The sequence below is a fragment of the Sander lucioperca genome, chromosome 2 (assembly GCF_008315115.2).
Source record: "Sander lucioperca isolate FBNREF2018 chromosome 2, SLUC_FBN_1.2, whole genome shotgun sequence".
Lineage (NCBI taxonomy): Eukaryota > Metazoa > Chordata > Actinopteri > Perciformes > Percidae > Sander > Sander lucioperca.
In genome coordinates this window covers 36,450,735-36,468,225 of record NC_050174.1, presented here as the reverse complement: position 1 = coordinate 36,468,225, position 17,491 = coordinate 36,450,735, and the positions used below count along the sequence as shown (strand labels likewise).

General features: G+C 42.1%; 1 protein-coding gene across 8 annotated transcripts in view; it reads left to right on the top strand.

The window, feature by feature from the left end:
- rtkn (rhotekin) overlaps positions 1-17,491 on the top strand; it is an 88,310-nt gene that overhangs the window by 49,633 nt on the left and 21,186 nt on the right. The window contains exon 1 of one of the 8 annotated variants that reach the window (XM_031305188.1): positions 5,962-5,972. The exons of the other annotated variants lie outside the window; for them this stretch is intronic. The gene's annotated coding sequence lies outside the window, so the exon portion shown is untranslated. Of the gene's footprint in view, positions 1-5,961; positions 5,973-17,491 lie in introns of those variants that run through there. 8 annotated transcript variants of the gene reach the window in all.

The window sequence follows — 17,491 nt, the reverse complement described above, 5'->3', positions numbered from 1 at the left end:
GACAGGCAGATAAACAGACAGACAGACAATTAAAGAGGAGTGATGACCTGACGATGCAGAGGGAGATTGGGAAGGGATTGATGGTCATGGAGGAGAGCGCTCAGTGCCACAGACAGATAATCAGACAGGCAGCTAATGCAGAGCTGCTGGCAGCGGATCACAATCAGCCCGCTCTACGTCTATCTGTCATGTCTATCCGAGGAAGTAGATGCTGTGCTGTCAGTCATTCATACTGCGCTGTTCGACAGGCTGTCTTAATACCTGCTACCTGTTGTGTGTACGTGTGCAAGTTTCCCTTCATTTTACTCTGCATCCGCACTGCCAATCTGTGATTAGGTTATGTTTGTTCAGCAGAATTGCTCTCGTGTTGCTGATATGAGCAGAGTCACAAAATGTGTACACACACACACACACACACACACACACAGACAGACACACACAGACAGACACTTACTAGATCTGTGGAAATCTCACATAATGGATAACCAATCTAGGAAACCTATCCTGCTCCCATGGCCCTCTGATGAAATGCTGGCATGGCCGTACAAAATCGATAATAATAATATTAAAGACACAGCTTTACCTTCCACATACACACAAACACACACACAAACACACACACACACACACACACACACACACACACACACTCACCATTCCTTGCACACATCATGGTGCTCACATGATACCTCACTGTAGGATGGTTGGGGTTAGATGTTGCAGACAGAGAGGATTGTGTGTGAAGCACGTTACATGCAGAGGACACAAAATAGCTTATGGATTTGCTTAGCAAGAGAATGTGTGAAAAGGGTGTGATGCACAGTCCATTCTTGAAATATGAAACATATCTACCTGTGTTTTTGTGTGTGTGTGTGTGTGTGTGTGTGTGTGTGTGTGTGTGTTGACTGATTGACTGAAGTAGAGTCTCCATAAATACCACCACACTGAGCAGTCACTGACTATCAGGCCTCCGTCCTGCATTTGTTCCACACTGGGAAAACTTGACCGACATGGGCCAGTTCTGATATATTTAGACCAACAGCCAATATTTCTAAAGCATACTTATCATCTTTTAAATTAGAATTTTCAAAGACAATAATATTATGTACTCTTTTGCCCTACTTTGAGCTGAAAAGCTGTTTGACTGTTTGAAACGGACTCTAAACCTAGATGGGACAGTCTAGTCAGGACAGTCTAGGACAGGAACCTCTCTTCATTCGAACCCAGGCCCACATGAAAATCATTTTAAATGATTAATGAAACCTACGGTACAAAGAAAAAGCTTTTACACACTGCTGTGTTTATGGAGGAACTGCCATCACTTTTAGTTCCAGACTGCTCAAACGAATGTCCAATAAGTATTTAATGAAAGGCTATTATTGGTCCAATTTATCATTTTCACCTTGATTGAAACATGATTCAATATCGACTGTGTAAATGGCCTAAGTGTGTGCACGGTTTATCTGTCCTGTGTGGATGAATGCTTTGTACTATTCCCTCACGGCACAGACAGAAGCAGGAAAGACAAATGGGGTTCACTTTGAATTGTAGTGTGAGACCCAGACTAGCTCTGTTCATGTGAGCCTGCTTATGGTACTGTACATTTACATGTCAGCAGATAGAAGCTGTGCATTGTTCTGTTGTCGCCGGATAAATATGTTGAACTTGTGTCTGTTTGTGCAGTACCGGTGTGTAGATAAGTGGAGGAGTAAATGAGTGTGTTTTACGATAGTTTTTGTGTGTGTGTCGTGTATGTAAATGTGGATCCCCAATCTGTGCAAGTTGTTCTGGAGGGCAGAGATAAGAACTATGCACACACACACACACACACACACACACACACTTTCTGCAATTAATTATACTCCCTCTCTTGTTCTTTTCGCTTCGCAATCTCAGTTGCCCATGCCTCCTCACTTTCCCCAACTCATTTTCTCACTGTCACTTACTGAACACATGCTTGTACACACTTTTATTTATATATATATATATATATATATATATATATATATATATATATATATATATATATATATATATATATGCACAACACACACACACACACACACACACACACACACAGACTCCAAGGGTTAATGTGAACCATTAGTAACCAGAGCAGGCTGTAAGCGCTGTAAAGTGCCAGACGTGTGGAACCAAAGTGACAGATTCAGGAACTGTGGGTGGATCTCACCTTACATGGGTTCCCCATGACATGAATATGTCATTAATCAAGGCATTGAAACAAACACTACTTTTATTATCCCGTGATAGAAATATTCCTCAAGTCTTAATTCATGGCAGCCATTAATGAATGGCATACCGCAGCTATAAAAGCTGCCCTTCACAAAGAAAAGTGTGCTGTCTGACATTTTTTTTAGATGATGCAAGATCTTTATTTTTATCAGGAGACCTTACATTTTGTTTGTGACCAAGCGAGGGAAGGAATTTGATTTCATTAATTTAGCACGTTAAAACAACGACAACAACAATGATACATTTAAGAGACATTAAATAAAAAAGGAAACCTTGAAAACCCTCAGGGAGCTTGACATGTTGGGTTCCCTAACATTATTTAACAATACATAACATGAATAAAAAAAATAAAAAAACATCAAGTCCATGAAAAAGGGACAGAAGAAAGCAACAATCAAATGAGGAGATAAAAAAGTGTAAAGAAAGAAAACGAAAAGTAACCATAAAAAAATCAAGACTCATGTTAGGCTATTGATACAGTAAAATATTTTTTCACAGATTATTTAAACGAAAGAAGGAAAGAAATTTTCTGTAGGCTGAGAGGGAAAGAATTCCATATCTTAGAACCTCTGTAATTGATGCTAAATTTGGGATGAGATGGTTCACATTTGGGAAGCTGGCTGCTTTAATGGCATACTAATTTCGAATTAAAGGACAAATCCGGCGCAAAATGAACCTAGGGGTTAATAAGACACGTGTACCGAGTCGACTGTTCTCTGGAATTTGTTTTCATGCTAATCGACTGTGACCAGTATTATCGCAAACCGCTAATTAGCTTATAACGCTAGTGGTCACAGGCACGGGTAAATTAAAAAGAAATCGCTATTTCTATACCACTAACAAGGCTCAAAATAGCACCACACTTCCACGGTAGCATTGAGAACTTTGTAAGTGTACAGACAGTTTATTAAAAAGAAAGATTAGAAAAACAATACCTTTCACGTATACAGGCGGGCGCCATCTTGGGAAAACAGTCACGACCAGTCGAAGGACAAACGCCGTGCAACGTGAGCTGAACTGAATGCACGTTGCACGGCGTTGGTCGTTCGATTGGTTTTGAGCCATGTTAGTGGTATAGAAATAGCAATTTCTTTTTACTTTACCCGTGCCCCGACGACTAGCGTTATAAGCTAATTAGCGGTTTGCGATAAAACTGGTCACATTCGATTAGCATAAAAACAAATCCCAGAGAACGGTCGACTCGGTACACATGTCTTATTAACCCCTAGGTTCATTTTGCGGCGGATTTGTCCTTTAAGTGGCTCTCATCAGCGCATGAGCGCATGAATCCCCCAACTCACATGCACACAGACACACCCTCCAGTCGTGCCTCATCTGTCCCTTTTTTGGTCCTGTTACCCTAAGGGCAGAGGGTCCAGGGTCAGCTCAGTCATATCCGGCTTTGCTTTAACTCCGCTCAGAAGTCCTGCAGCTTCATGAATATTATAATGAACTGCATTCTCTCGCTGGTCGATAGTGATTCAAAGGACACACATGCACAGATACACACATGCACACAGCTTTACCATAGAGCAGAGATCGTCAACAGTGGGTCCGGGACCCTTAGGGGGGTCCTCAGATATACTGCAGGATGGGGCCACCAAATTATTTTTAATTTCTTTTTCTTCCAAAAACAAAAAATGTCTTATCATGAATCCAACATATTATCAGCAAATATAAATGAGCCTATCTGTGGAAAAAAAAACACATTGATGATAGGTTATTGTTTTAATAGCTTAGTATTCTATGCACAATGCATAATGGCTTTAGGCCTCCCTACATGTTATTGTAAGCCCAGTTAAATATGCAACTTTATTGTATACAGTATATGTACAGTAGTTAGGGGTCCCTGCTCCGTCTCTCTCTGTCTATGTCTTTGCCTCTCCGTCACGTCCACCCTCATGACGGACAAAAGCCTCACCTCCCCTCCCCTCCGACGGATCTCACGTGGGGGGCAGCACATGTGATTATGTATACACATGTGGCCATATAGTCTAAATAAGGCAACTGTAGCAACAGTGATGAATAATGGAGAGTTATGAAAGCAGCTTCAACGACAGAGCTCTTGGCTAGAAATGGGTCTCAGAGAAAGCACACTGAATACAAGAGACCGAGACAGAGAAAATTGTTACATTTAAATGTGTTTAATGTATTGATTAAGACAATAGAAGCTGTAAACAACATTGTCTGATTGCTTTTACCTCTATAAGGCCCCGAGTTGTAATAAGCATAATTGAATTGTAGAAAGAAGACAAGTAGAGTGGACACTCACAGTATAAATATTGAGTATGGACATCTGTGTACTTACAAGGTATAAATATATTGAGGCTGCCAGTCTAAAAGATATTGGCACGACCAGCTGGAAAAAATCGATATAGGAAGTATGGTGAGTTTTCCAATCAAACCAAAATTTTAAAATAGTAATAATATGTTATCAAAAGTTTAAACTTAAAAAAAAAAAATTCTCAAGTCTCTTCGTTTAATAGAAGCTGGCAAACAACAAAACTGTATGGTTAGCAGAGGCGTTGGATGTGTAAGATTGTTTGCTGAAAGTTTTATCACATGGCAAGTTAAGAGGTTATTAAAGCTCTGTTTTGCCCAATCCAAGTGTTTTTAAAATCGACCCGGTTTAAAGAGCACTTTGGAACGTAAACAGAAGGCTAAAACTGAGAAGAATAACACACTTTCACATGTATCCGCATTAAAATGGTCTTAGCCCCACATGCTTTGCACTTATCTGCACCTCCCAATGTGTGTATGTAGTATAGCAAGGAGAGGAGAGGAAAAACACAACTAGGGAGGACAATTTGGCAGGCTTAAATGCTAGTTAGGCCGGCTGAGCTAATTAGCCCCGATTTCCTCATCCTGATTCAGACGAGGAGGAAAGCCTCGGATTACTGAGACCAGCATTTTGTGTGTGCCGCTGAAATTGTGTCAGGCTGTTGAAACTGTTCCTCAGCAGGGGGTTGGGGGTTTATTTGCAAAAGTCAACTAATGAGAGCTTTACAAAATGTGCTACAGTGTGTTGCACAGCAAGTGTAAGGATGGGCGTGTGGTAGTGAGATAACTGGCCACCCCTTACCCCACTGAGGATAAAAAGGAGCTTATTGGTACGGGACCCAGCAGGGATGCTACTCTCCCCGGGAAACTGTGGCGCTGTGACCTTTTGCCCCCTAAAACCTCCCTTTGTCCCTATAGCTGTTCCTCATCTGCCATTTGTCTGTCCCCACTTTCCCCACTCCAAAGAGCCTGTTTTGTCAAAATGCAGTGTTTGTTCTGCAGAGGTTCATGTTGATTCTGTTTTTTTTTTTCTTTGTTTTCAGAATGGGAATTGTTGATTAAAATGCCCCCGAATAAATTTGTCATTTTTGCAAAGCAATATCGTGCTTTGAAAATGTGAATATGTGAATATTTTCTAGTTTCTTCACTCCTCTGTGACAGTCAACTGAATATCTTTGAGTTGTGGACAAAACAAGACATTTAAGGACGTCATATTGGGCTTTGGGAAACACTGATGGACATTTTTCACCATTTTCTGACATTCTAAGCCCAAAAAACGAATCGATTAATCAAGAAAAGAATCCATAGTTGCAGCCCTGCTTGCAGGTTGCACTGGGAAAACTTGAAGCAAAATACACAAGTCATGTGAATATTGACCAGTCACAGGCAAAGATGGGAACAAGACTGCAAACATTTGGGCTGGCCAGTCTGGACACATGGTGGAGATTGAATCCAAAGCCTGTCGTGTCCTATTCACCTCCTCCTCCCACGTTTACCCGAGGTGTGAGGTAACTCTGTCATACGGAGAGCTGTCAGTCCCACATGGCACGCACACAGAGGTTCTTGGAGCAGTCAAACGAGTCCATTTTTTTTATTTGAATAGAAAGTGTTGTTCCACATACTTCGCCCAGAACCTCGCAGCCATGTCAGCGTAAGCAATAAGTAACACAGCCAACTCCTGTTCACACTCTAAAAGCGTTGACACACCAACCCGATTATCGGCCGTCGGACAGTCTGGCGAGGTCGGTGACCCGAGTCTGTCTGGTGTGTTCCGTGCTGTCGTCAGTCGGAGGAGCCGTCAGCGTTCGTTTGGGCTGATTTGACTTGTTGAATTAGCCAGTGGGCAGTCGAATGATGACCAATTACCGGAAATGACTAGCGGGATGAGCGTGACGAACGCCTCTCGAAAATCTTCTAAACTGACCTTTGTCGATCTGAAATGAAGACAGATTCAGCAACTGCATGGCCTATTTCTCGCTTAAAATGTTTTCAGAAACACGTTTCGGTGAACTATTTTCGTAAAATATGAGATCGTATTCCGAACGAGCCCCCATTATGGTCTGTTTTTTAAATTCGGGAGAAGCCAGACCCACGTGACGCGTTCGTCCAATCAGTTGCCGGTTTTCATTTTTTGGGCGACAATACAGAGTAGCGTCGCCTGATGTTATGGAGACGTATTACGTCTCGCGCACGCACAGAACGTACGCTCAAGTCGGCGTCCTTTGGGTGTGTTCTGAGGCCCTTTTTTGACCAACTCGGGGAGACTGATCAGTCCGACTGCCTTTTCTGCCGACGGTCGGGTTGGTGTGTCAGAGCCTTAACGCCTCTCCTCAAACAGTAATTTGATGAGTTGGAGATAGAACACGCTGTAACAACATGGAAAATTCCAGCACAGAGTACATTAGAATGTCACATCAGTGCCTTTTAGCCTCATGTGTATCTTTTAATGTGATTAAATCCCCTTTTTATTCTATGTCCACTCTTAGGAATGTACTAGCAGAGGGCTCTCATTGAGAGAGATCACAGCAGTCTTTGATCAGGGGGCTTAGAAGGACCTGCCTCATACCCGTTCCTTCCCTAAACCCTCATCTTCTTTCTCTGTATGGGCTTCTGGCTTACAGGAAAAAGCTGGCTAATCAGTTAATAATACAGTATCAACTTGTATAATAGTCCGTGGCTGTGTTCCAGGCCTGCAGTGCACAACACACACTGCCTGTGCCAGTAAAGTTCACTGATGAGGTTACAGTATTGCTGTGTGTGTGTGTGTGTGTGTGTGTGTGTGTGTGTGTGTGTGTGTGTGTGTGTGTGTGTGTTTCTTAATTCATTAATTGCCTCTTGCAGCGCCCAGACAGTCCAGTCTGCCAATTACTCTCATTACGGTTTCTCCATTACCGTTTGATTGGAAGGAAGCGGCTTGGCCACAACTCTTGTCCCTACTCTGTCTCCTTTCGGTAACACTTTACTTGAAGGTATCTACATAAGAGTGACATGACACTGTCATGAACACATGACACTGTCATGACACAGTCATGACACATGAACTCTAACCCTAACCATAACTTGTCATGACAAAAACCGAATGACACTTACTAAAAGAAGCGTTATGTCATAAATGTTTATGACTTATTTATAATGTTTATGACACGTTCATGACAGTGTCATGTCACTCTTATGTAGATACTGTAGTATCTGGAGATAAACAACTTTGACTAAAGTTTTTGGTATTAGGGATCCATACAGCATCATAGCAATCAGCAACTAAAGATACCACAATACCTTCAAGAAAAGTGTAACCCTCCTTTCTCATCGGAAGCCGCGGATCGAGTTTTCGTCACTTTAGAGCTGTCAGACATTAACCTGACGTGCCAGATGGTTTGTTAACACAGAACCATCTGAGAAGCTGTCTTTGGAAAGTGTTTGTAAAAGATCATGCACTTTAAAAAAAAAAAAAAAAAAAAAAACCTGGCAGGTGATTGGATGAACCATATTATCATTAGGGCTGGGTATCGTTCAAAAAATGTCGATACCGGTACAGATACCAACACCGTGACTCTGATACCGGTTTCTAAGAGATACTTTTTTCAAAACCAATTTTATAAAACAAAAGGAAATCAAAACATTTCGGCACAGATCTTTCTATATATTTTTCAGCTCCTACTCTGTGAGCCCCGTCTCTGTGCGTAACCTAGAGTTTTTCCTGCGTGTCTCTACGTCGTGTAACGTTAGACAGCCAATCACAAGCATTATTAGCTCTTGGTAGAGGCATGCTGCATGCTGATTGGCTCACTGACACTGATGAGATTTGCTCCTTAGGTATTGAAATTGGCTATTGAATGACGAGGCTTTTTTCGATACTCGATACTTCAGAGGCAATCCGGTCGGTGCCTAAAAAGTATCGAATTCAATACTCAGCCCTAATTATCATATCTATTACGTCCGCAATTGTTGTTTTGAATGAACAGACACTGCTGATTGGTTTTCTGCTGTTCAGACACAAACGCATTACTTGAAGCCTGACGAGATGGATTTTCGTGTGATATGTGATCCTGCGATTTTCGCATACATCCAAAAGTATGCCAAAGCTGCTTAAGAATACGATTACATCACACAATTCAAACAGACTGCTTTCTTTTAGCCTTTTATGGTCTGTTTGGATCCTCAAAGAGTAGAATACTTTTGTCGTGCTTCTTTTTCGATTCAACTCTGCAAGTCCGAGAGGATTTACAATCCAGTTTATTATATCTGAACACAGCATTACCTTTGAATGCAGCCCAGTTTGTTTCCCCCTGGTCCTTTTCAGAGGTGAGATGGAAGAGGAACAGGAGGGGGGAGGGGGGGCTGCTGTTATTTGTGTTTTTGTGCTGTTGTTAGTCATAATAAACTACCCTGCAGGTTGAATGTATAGCTTTATTTTCCCCCAGCCCGCAGTTATTTATGAGTCTGCTCTGGAACCTGTACGCAGCGTTTCATAAATCTATACTCTCCAGGCCTGTTAGTCATACGCTGAGAGACCACACACAGTCATACAGTGGATATACTAACACATACGCACACAGGTGCTCACACATTTCCTGTTGTTATCACCTATACATTTCCTTCAAATTATTCTGCACTTTGGTTTGCCTGCCGGCAGCTTCTCCCAGCTCCCACCCTGCTACTATATGATAATGCGGAGCCGGTGTATTAGGCTGAGTGTGCACAGCCGTGTAAGAGCCATCATGCTTTAGTGTGCCTATAAATTGCCGAAGTGATCACTGCTTGGCAGACTCTAAGCTCCCTGTGCTCTCTCGTAGCTCTAAACAATTTGTTTTATAGCTTGAAATTCCCTCCTCTGTTGCTCTTCTTAGGGCCAGCAGCCAAAAAAAAAAATGAATGCACTTGCAAGTATAAAGTGCACACAGAGCAACTGATTCACATGCACGCCCTTGTTTGCATACACATGCATATTCCGGCACCTCCTGCGTATACATAAAACATGATTTAGGACACAGACACACATGCATATTATTTCTCTCTTTAGCACTTTCTGCTCTGACTCCGCCCAGTGTGTGCTGGGACCCAGCTGCATTTTAACACACTGCCTTTGTGTGAGAACAGCTGGCTGCAAAGTCATTTGGACACACGCTCGCACACACACAAACACATGTGGACAAGCACTCACGTAGTTTGCCACGCAAGCCGAGCTGAAACAGTCTCTATTGTCAGCGAATAATGGAATGCATAAGCTGCCCGAAAGAGGGGGAGAGTTCACAGTGTTCTAGCTATAAGGGCAGGGTTCAACAATAAGGGTTGCCCGAAAGCCCGGGGCAAGTAAAACGCCACAACTGGCAAGCAAATACAACAACCTACTCGCCTGGTCGGGCATCATCGTATCATAAATGACGTTTTCGTTCGCTTGCCCCCGTCGGACAATGCTTGTTGTGTATTTTGATTTGAACATGCCGTTGACCCATTAAGAATTTCTACGCTTTTGACGGTTTTCGTTTTCCGTTTTCTTGAACTTTTTTTGATGTGTTTTTCCGGAAAACAACAATTTTTATAGGGGCCAGTAAAAATTAGCTTCGGACAAGTAGAATTTATTATCACCTGCCCGACCGGACAAGTGAAAAAACTTGACGTTGAACCCTGAAGGTCCGCTATTGAAACTTAATTGTGTGCGTGCGTGCGTGTGTGCGTGCGTGCGTGCGTGCGTGCGTGTGTGTTAATGTCCTGGCGCTGAACAGACTTGGACTGCTTTGTAGCTCTTGCTGTCGTAAAAAGGCGAAAGTAAACACTCCACCCGGTTACTGTTTCTCTCTCCCCCCTCCCTCCCTCCCTCCTCTCAGTCTTCCATGATCAGCACCAAACCAGTTCCCTCCACTGTTGTAGCGCTCAGGCTTCCCAGCAGCAGCAGCTGGAGTCTGGGACACTGTAGGACGTTGTTTGGTGAATTGGATCATTGTTTTTGAGTGGTTTGGGTTGGGATTGTTGTCTGTTTTCTCCTAATCCGCCATGGTATTTGTTCTGAAAGATCATTGCACATTTGTATGCGTATTGCGCCTAATGTGTGCTTTGCTTTGTGTCTCTGGGCATGAGTATGATGGTGACATGTGTTGTGTGTTACTGACAGTCTGCTAAAGTGACTTCCTTCCCCATCATCCCAGCAATTCACTTACCACTCAATTCATTTCATCCATCCACCCATTCTATTCATTCTTCTTCCTTCCTCATTCTTCCCGCTCTCCCTATACTCTACTTGTATCTTCATTCTCGCTTTTCGTTTTAGTCTAACCCTCTTTTAGGTAATTTGCCATTGATTATTTTTTTTTCTCTCTCTTCATTTATCTCTCTTTATGCACTCTCAACCGCTCCCTCCATCCTAAACTGCAGCCGTGCTCTGGGTGTGGGAGGGGAAGAGGGCGAGAATGAGGGAAAGTAGCGGAAGAGGGTGGGGAGGAAGGCGAGGCACATAGTTGTGGCTGGCTAACTGAAAGCCAGCCGTTTTGTCAGTGAAGTCCCCATGTATGGGAGTGGTCAGGAATTTGCAATTCTTGGTGAAGTGTGTGTGTGTGTGTGTGTGTGTGTGTGTGTGTGTGTATATGTATGTGAAAAGGAAACGGAGCACGGAACACATTTGTGTCAATTTGAATGGCTCTGGCCATGATCATTGACAGATTGCGCATCTCCGTGTGTCTGTGTGAGCTTTTGGGTTTGTCCTGACTGTTTTTTAGTGTGTGTGTGTGTGTGTGTGTGTGTGTGTGTGTGTGATTGTGTGTGTGTGTGTGTGTGTGTGTGTGTGAGAGAGAGAGAGAAAGACCTTTGCCTTTTTGTCTGAGTGTGTTTTAATCCTGCTGTTGTTATTCTCCACTGTTGTCCTCTTACTACTCTCTTATTTTCTATCAACCTCTTTCACTCTTGTCCAGTGGTTTGTCCAACCATTTTTTTGTATTGGGTCAGTCAGCTGCGGCCTCTTGTCTGTTAAAGAAAGACTAGGTCAAAGCCTAGTTTATGGTTGGATTGTGTATGGTCAATGTTCTTAATTGCAGAAACCATGCAGATGCAGAAGGACAATGTCTCTACTAACATGGTTTTGTGCACAGCATGCTCACATTGACTATCATGCTGATGCTTAGCAGGTATAATGTTTACCATGTTCACCATGTTAGTTTAGCAAGCATTCTAACATTTGCTAATTAGCAGTTAACACAAAGTACAGCTGAGGCTGATGGGAATGTCCTTAGTTTACAGGTATCTAGTCGTAAACCAAAGTAATGTAATTTGACTTCATTATAATTCATTCTTAAGGTGAACATAAATATCAGTACCAAATTTCATGGCAAGCCATCCAATAGTTGTTGAGATATCTCAGCCAGGACCAAAGTGATGTTAAATGCTGAATGGCTAAAAGTATGCTGGTGAAAATATTAGAGCTGCAAAGATGAATCGATTTGTTTTCAACTATTAAAATTAATCGCCAACTATTTTGATGATCGATTAATCGGTTTTATTCATTTTTTATGAAAAAAAAGGTACAAATTCTCTGATTTCAGCTTCTTAAATGTGAATATTTTTCTAGTCTGTTCACTCCTCTGTGACAGTAAACTGAATATCTTTGAGTTGTGCACAAAACGAGACATTTGAGGACGTCATCTTGGGCTTTGGGAAACACTGATCCACATTTTTCGCCATTTTCTGACATTTTAGAGAGCAAACAACGAATCGATTACGCGAGAAAATAATCTACAGAATATTCGACAATTTAAAAAATCGTTAGTTTCAGCCCGAGAAAATATGCGTTCTGTTTTCAGCTCTAAATTTAGTTGCAGCATTTTACGAATATAAATAGTTTTGTAAATGTAAACTCATATTCTGTATTCTATAACTCCTCCTCCCGTCTGTCACGTTCATTCCCAAGTTTGAACTAATAAGGTTCTTCTTTGCGAAGCAAACTGTGTTGTTTCTTGCTGTGTTTAATACTCATTTGCGAGTTAAAGCTAACACCATGCTGGAGCTGCAGCCGTCTGGTCGGCTCAGGGATGGAGGTCAGAGGCCAAGGGTCAGTGGTCTGAACAGCAAAGCCTACTCATGTGGAACAACACATCGTAAACAAACCATTACACACCATCTGCGGCGGCGTCAAATCCCCAAACCAGCATGTTTGTGTAGGTGTGTGTGTGTGTGTGTGTGTGTGTGTGTGTGTGTGTTAATGTCTCTGAGATCACAACCCACAGACACACAAGGGAGGATCAACACACACAGCATGACAGGGAAAGAGAGGTGTTAGAGGAAGTGACCATCTGGTATCTACTGAGGCGTCAAGTTATCTGCTGAAAGGTTTCATTGGTACAGTGATGCATTCAACATATATTGTTGTTGGAATACTACTTTTTTTTACTTTTGCTGTTATTATCGGTGATATTCTATTTTTCATGTCATTATTCCTTACTAGGGTTGGGTACCATTTGGGTTTTTCCCGGTACCTAAACGGTGCCTGAACCGATACTTTAAAAAGATGAAGAAGAGCACCTTAAATAATGATTTATTGATAATGTAATAACAACTTATTTCACCAGTCAATGGCTGTTAAACGACAAAACGTGTACTTTACACCAACAGCTTGAGTTTCTCATGGTGCAGTAGAATGCATCATGAAATTGTTTCTCCGACAACTTCAACAGTGGCCGTGGTCTCTTGAAAAAGTCCCGGTGAAATACAGCCATAAGTTAGACCGTTTAGCTGTCAGGATTTTAACAGTGTTTAAGCCTTCTACTAGCTCAGTGGTTTTCAACCTAGGGGTTGGGACCACCAAGGGGGTCACAGATAATTTCTGGGGGTCGCCAGATGGTTGGGGTGAAAAAAATGAAATAACATATTCTAGACTGGGGAATGTTTTTTTGTTCTTTTTACCTTACAGTGTGAGTTTGGTACATTTCATGTGTTATACTCAGAGCTTCATTTGTAAATCAGAAGGGTCTGGAACTCAGAGAAAAAGGGGGAGAGAAAAAGTCATAAACGCATCACAGAGCCTGAAGCACATTGGACAAGGCTAGATGCTAGCTAGATGCTAGCTAGATGCTAGCTGCTAAAACTAAACATTAAACCAAAGCATTATTTGCAGAAACAGCTGTCTACACTGGTTTGCAGTGCTCTTTGTCTCATCAAGGGGAGTGGGGGGTTGCGAACACCAAGCTCACTATTCAGGGGGGTCGCGTTTCTAAAAGGTTGAGAACCACTGTACTAGCTAACGGTAGGCTAACGTTACCTTCTGCAAGTGTAGTGTTAACTAGCATCACGTGCAGTGATGCTACTGTTGCCTGTAAGGTCCGTTTCGGAGCACCGGAGGGCAGCGCAGGCATTTAAGTGGCAGTTGTCATTCGGTCCGGTAGATATTGGCGCCGGGTTTCGGTACCCAACCCTATTCCTTACACTCATTTGAAAGACATTTTTATCCCAATTTATTTTAATAAACACACGTTATCTCGCTCAAGGATGAAGCACCAGCCCCGTGATTAATGGCCTACCCACTCTACCGTCTCTCGAAAAAACATCCTAAGAATAATAATGGTCTGAGTATGAGGTAACTGTCCTGTTACAGTATGCCGTTGAAATTGTCTTTCAAAGTTAATTGCCAGAAAGTAATTAAAAAGTTTTCTGTCTTAAGCCATTAGTGCAACTGTCAAGTATTGGAGAGTCTTTTTTTTTTTTTTCCTCTCTGAAAAAGACAACATCTCTCCCAATTATTTCCACGCCTGCTCACTTACAGAGCGTCACGCTTCGTTACCTCGGCAGCAGATTTGCTCATATAGATCCCACCACCTCTCTCCCTGTTGCCAAATCTCTGTCTCCTCCTATCCCTTTTACCAGCACTTTGTGTTTTTCCAATCATTGTTGTCTTCTCTTGATCCACCTCCCTCTTGGTTGTCATCCTCACCATCCCTCCCTCCCCATCTCCTCACCCTACTCCGTGCTAGTCTCTTGACATTCAGCGCTTCCTCTTTCCTTTCTCCCGCTTGCAGTTCCCGTTCTTATCTTTGATTTTTCTTCTCCCAACTGCCTCTCACACTCCACCTCCAGACCTTTCGCCGTGTCAACACACATCTCTCTCTACTCTTTTCCTCAAGGCCACTCCCCCCCCCCCCTGTTTTCTTTGACAGCACCACCTCCCCTCTGTGTTGCTGCTCGATACCCAACATGCACTGCATCCCCATCGCCCATGCACTTTTCGTTCACCCTCTATCTGGCTGCTGTCCACACAGCCACCATCAGAGACAGTCAGCCTCTCTGGCAATGCCCACTGGTCTAACACCTGCCACTCTGTGTGAAGGAATCACTGTGACTATATATGTGTGTTGGTGAGGTTGTATTTATGTGTGTCTGTGAGTATATTTGAAAGATTTTAAGAAGAAAAATCATCCACTCTAGACTAGGGCTGAACTATTTAGGGAAAAAATGTAATAGCGATTTTCCTGCCAGATATTGCGATTACGATTCGATTTGCGATTATTCTTTTTTTAGTTACATATTGCACCTACGATCATGTTAACCCTTGTGTTGTCTTCCCGTCGATCATGCAACTTGTTTTCCTTCTGGGTTAACCCTTTTTTAGATGCTTTTTTTTAAGGTTGCTGTGGTTTTTTGAGGTTTCCGTCACTCTTTTCTGTCCCTTTTTTTTTTAATACCACCGGATTCACCACTAACATCAACTTATTACCACTAGTTTTACACTATTTTTTAAGTTCATGGTCAGTAAACCTCATTTAAAGGTGCAGTAGGTAAGTCTTATAAAACTAACTTTCTGTCATATTTGCTGAAACTGACCCTATGTTCGAGTAGAGCTACATGAAGCAGGTAATTTAAAAAAAAATCTGGCTCCTCTGGCACCACCTACAGCCTGTAGTGCGATTAGCAAAAAGATACAGATACACCAATTCAGATACACCAATCAGGGCCGTGGGGGGGGGGGTGTCTAACTGCGTGTCAATCGCTGCTCAGGCACACGCATTTCATAGTGTCCTCCCCTCCCCCTTTCCTGTGCACGAGCTGCAGATAGGTTTCCTCCCCTTCCCCCCTCTTCACACGCGCTCTATCGTGCACAGCTCTCCCTTGTGGGGGGAGGGGCTTAGGAGACCGTTTTGGGCTTTAGCGGAAAGGCGGGAGGGACTGAGAAGTTGTCGATGTTCAAATCTTTTGGCTAAGTCACAATCCTACCTACAGCACCTTTAAATGAAATTATACTTCATTTTTGAGTTAAGCAAAGCTGAAATTATGAATTATTTCGGCAAATAGTTATGATTGAGTGCATAATCACAGAACGTCAAAGTTTAATCAGGATACTGTTTAGAAACCATTTCATTGTTTTTTCAAACGCTATATTGAATATAACACCCCAAATTCAATGAAAGTAGTGAACTGACCATTCATTTTACTTGTGAAGAGCGTTGTATGGAACCATTCGTGTTATTTTTGGGCTATTTGCTTGAAAGACATATTTCTGAGGTAGAAACTTTGAAATCGGGTCAAATTTGACCCGAGGACAACAGGAGGTTTAATGAAGTATTAAAACATAAATGAAAGATCCCGAAAAATAGTGCATTTCTGTAAACAATCTGTGACATGTAACATTATTCCACAAGTTATCTTCCAAAACACAGTATAAATACAACAATCACTCTTCACGATTAGCTAATTGCATTGTTTGAAATCGCGATTTTGATTTAAAAAAAGGATTAATTGTTGAGCCCTAGTCTACTCTAGACATGTGTCCTGCTTATTGTTGCTTGTTGTTTGGTGTGTTTATCTCTTACTTTGACGTCTGTGAGTGTTTATGTCGACACACAGACAGACAGACACATGGATTAGAGTTAGAGTCAGGCTGCTCGTCTTCTATTCTAAGATCCCCCAGAAGGAGAAGCCTGTTAATTTAGCTGCTATAAATACAGGACCTCCTACTAGCAGGTCACTCCTAAGACCCGCTGCATGAAACTGGACTATAGTGACAGCTCCTTTACTCTGTGTGTGTGGGTGTGTGTGGGTGGGTGCATGTGCGTACATTCCTTCAAAGTTGGCTGGCTAGCCTCCGGCTCCGATACATTTCTCTATTTATCCTCGGTTTACAATCCCCCTCCCCCTTCTCTGTTTATGTTTATCGCTCACAACTAATGGTTTTGTTCTGATCGAATAATATAGCCATATTCTTTTCCACAAAACAAGTTGGTGTATTCAGTCAGTTTACATTGATATGAAAGAGGGTTAAACAACAGATCTGACAGATTTGACATTTGAGAACCAGTTTTCTGCAAAAGTCAGATATTTGATGACATGGTGAATTGCTTCAGCGATTAATTGATTATCTAAGTTGTCATCAATGAACTAATCAATTTATGAAAAAGGATTCCAGCACTGAATCTAGTCTGTTTCCCCTGTTAGTAGGACTTTTGTTTTAAAGATGTAGATTCTCTCTTGTGGCCAGGTTGGCTCAGTGGGTAGAGCAGGCGCACATATACTGAGAGGTTTATGCCTCGACACAGAGGTAAAGGGTTCAAATCCGACCTGTGACGATTTCCTGCATGTCTTCCCCCTCTCTCTCCCCCCTTTCTCACCTAACTGTCCTGTCAAGTTAAAAATAAAAAAATAATCCAAAAATAAGATGTAGATTTAGTACTACAGTAGTAGAACAGTGGATGCTTTTTCATGTTTGTTGTCTGGGAGTTTCAAACCTTGTGCTCATTATTGTAATATTTGGATATACAAATGTTGTGCTCTTGCTCTCTTTTAAAGCTCTCTCTTAAAGTATCAGTTAATGATATACTGCAAAAGAAATCTGAAACATAAACGCAGGCTTGAATGTGAGTTTGTCTCCCGTTCTCAGTTAGAATTACTATTCTCTCCACATAAACAGACACTCGGATGGAAGAAAACCAACTCAATCAACCAATAAACTCTCATACATCAACAAACCCTTGTAAAAGTGAATTCCTCA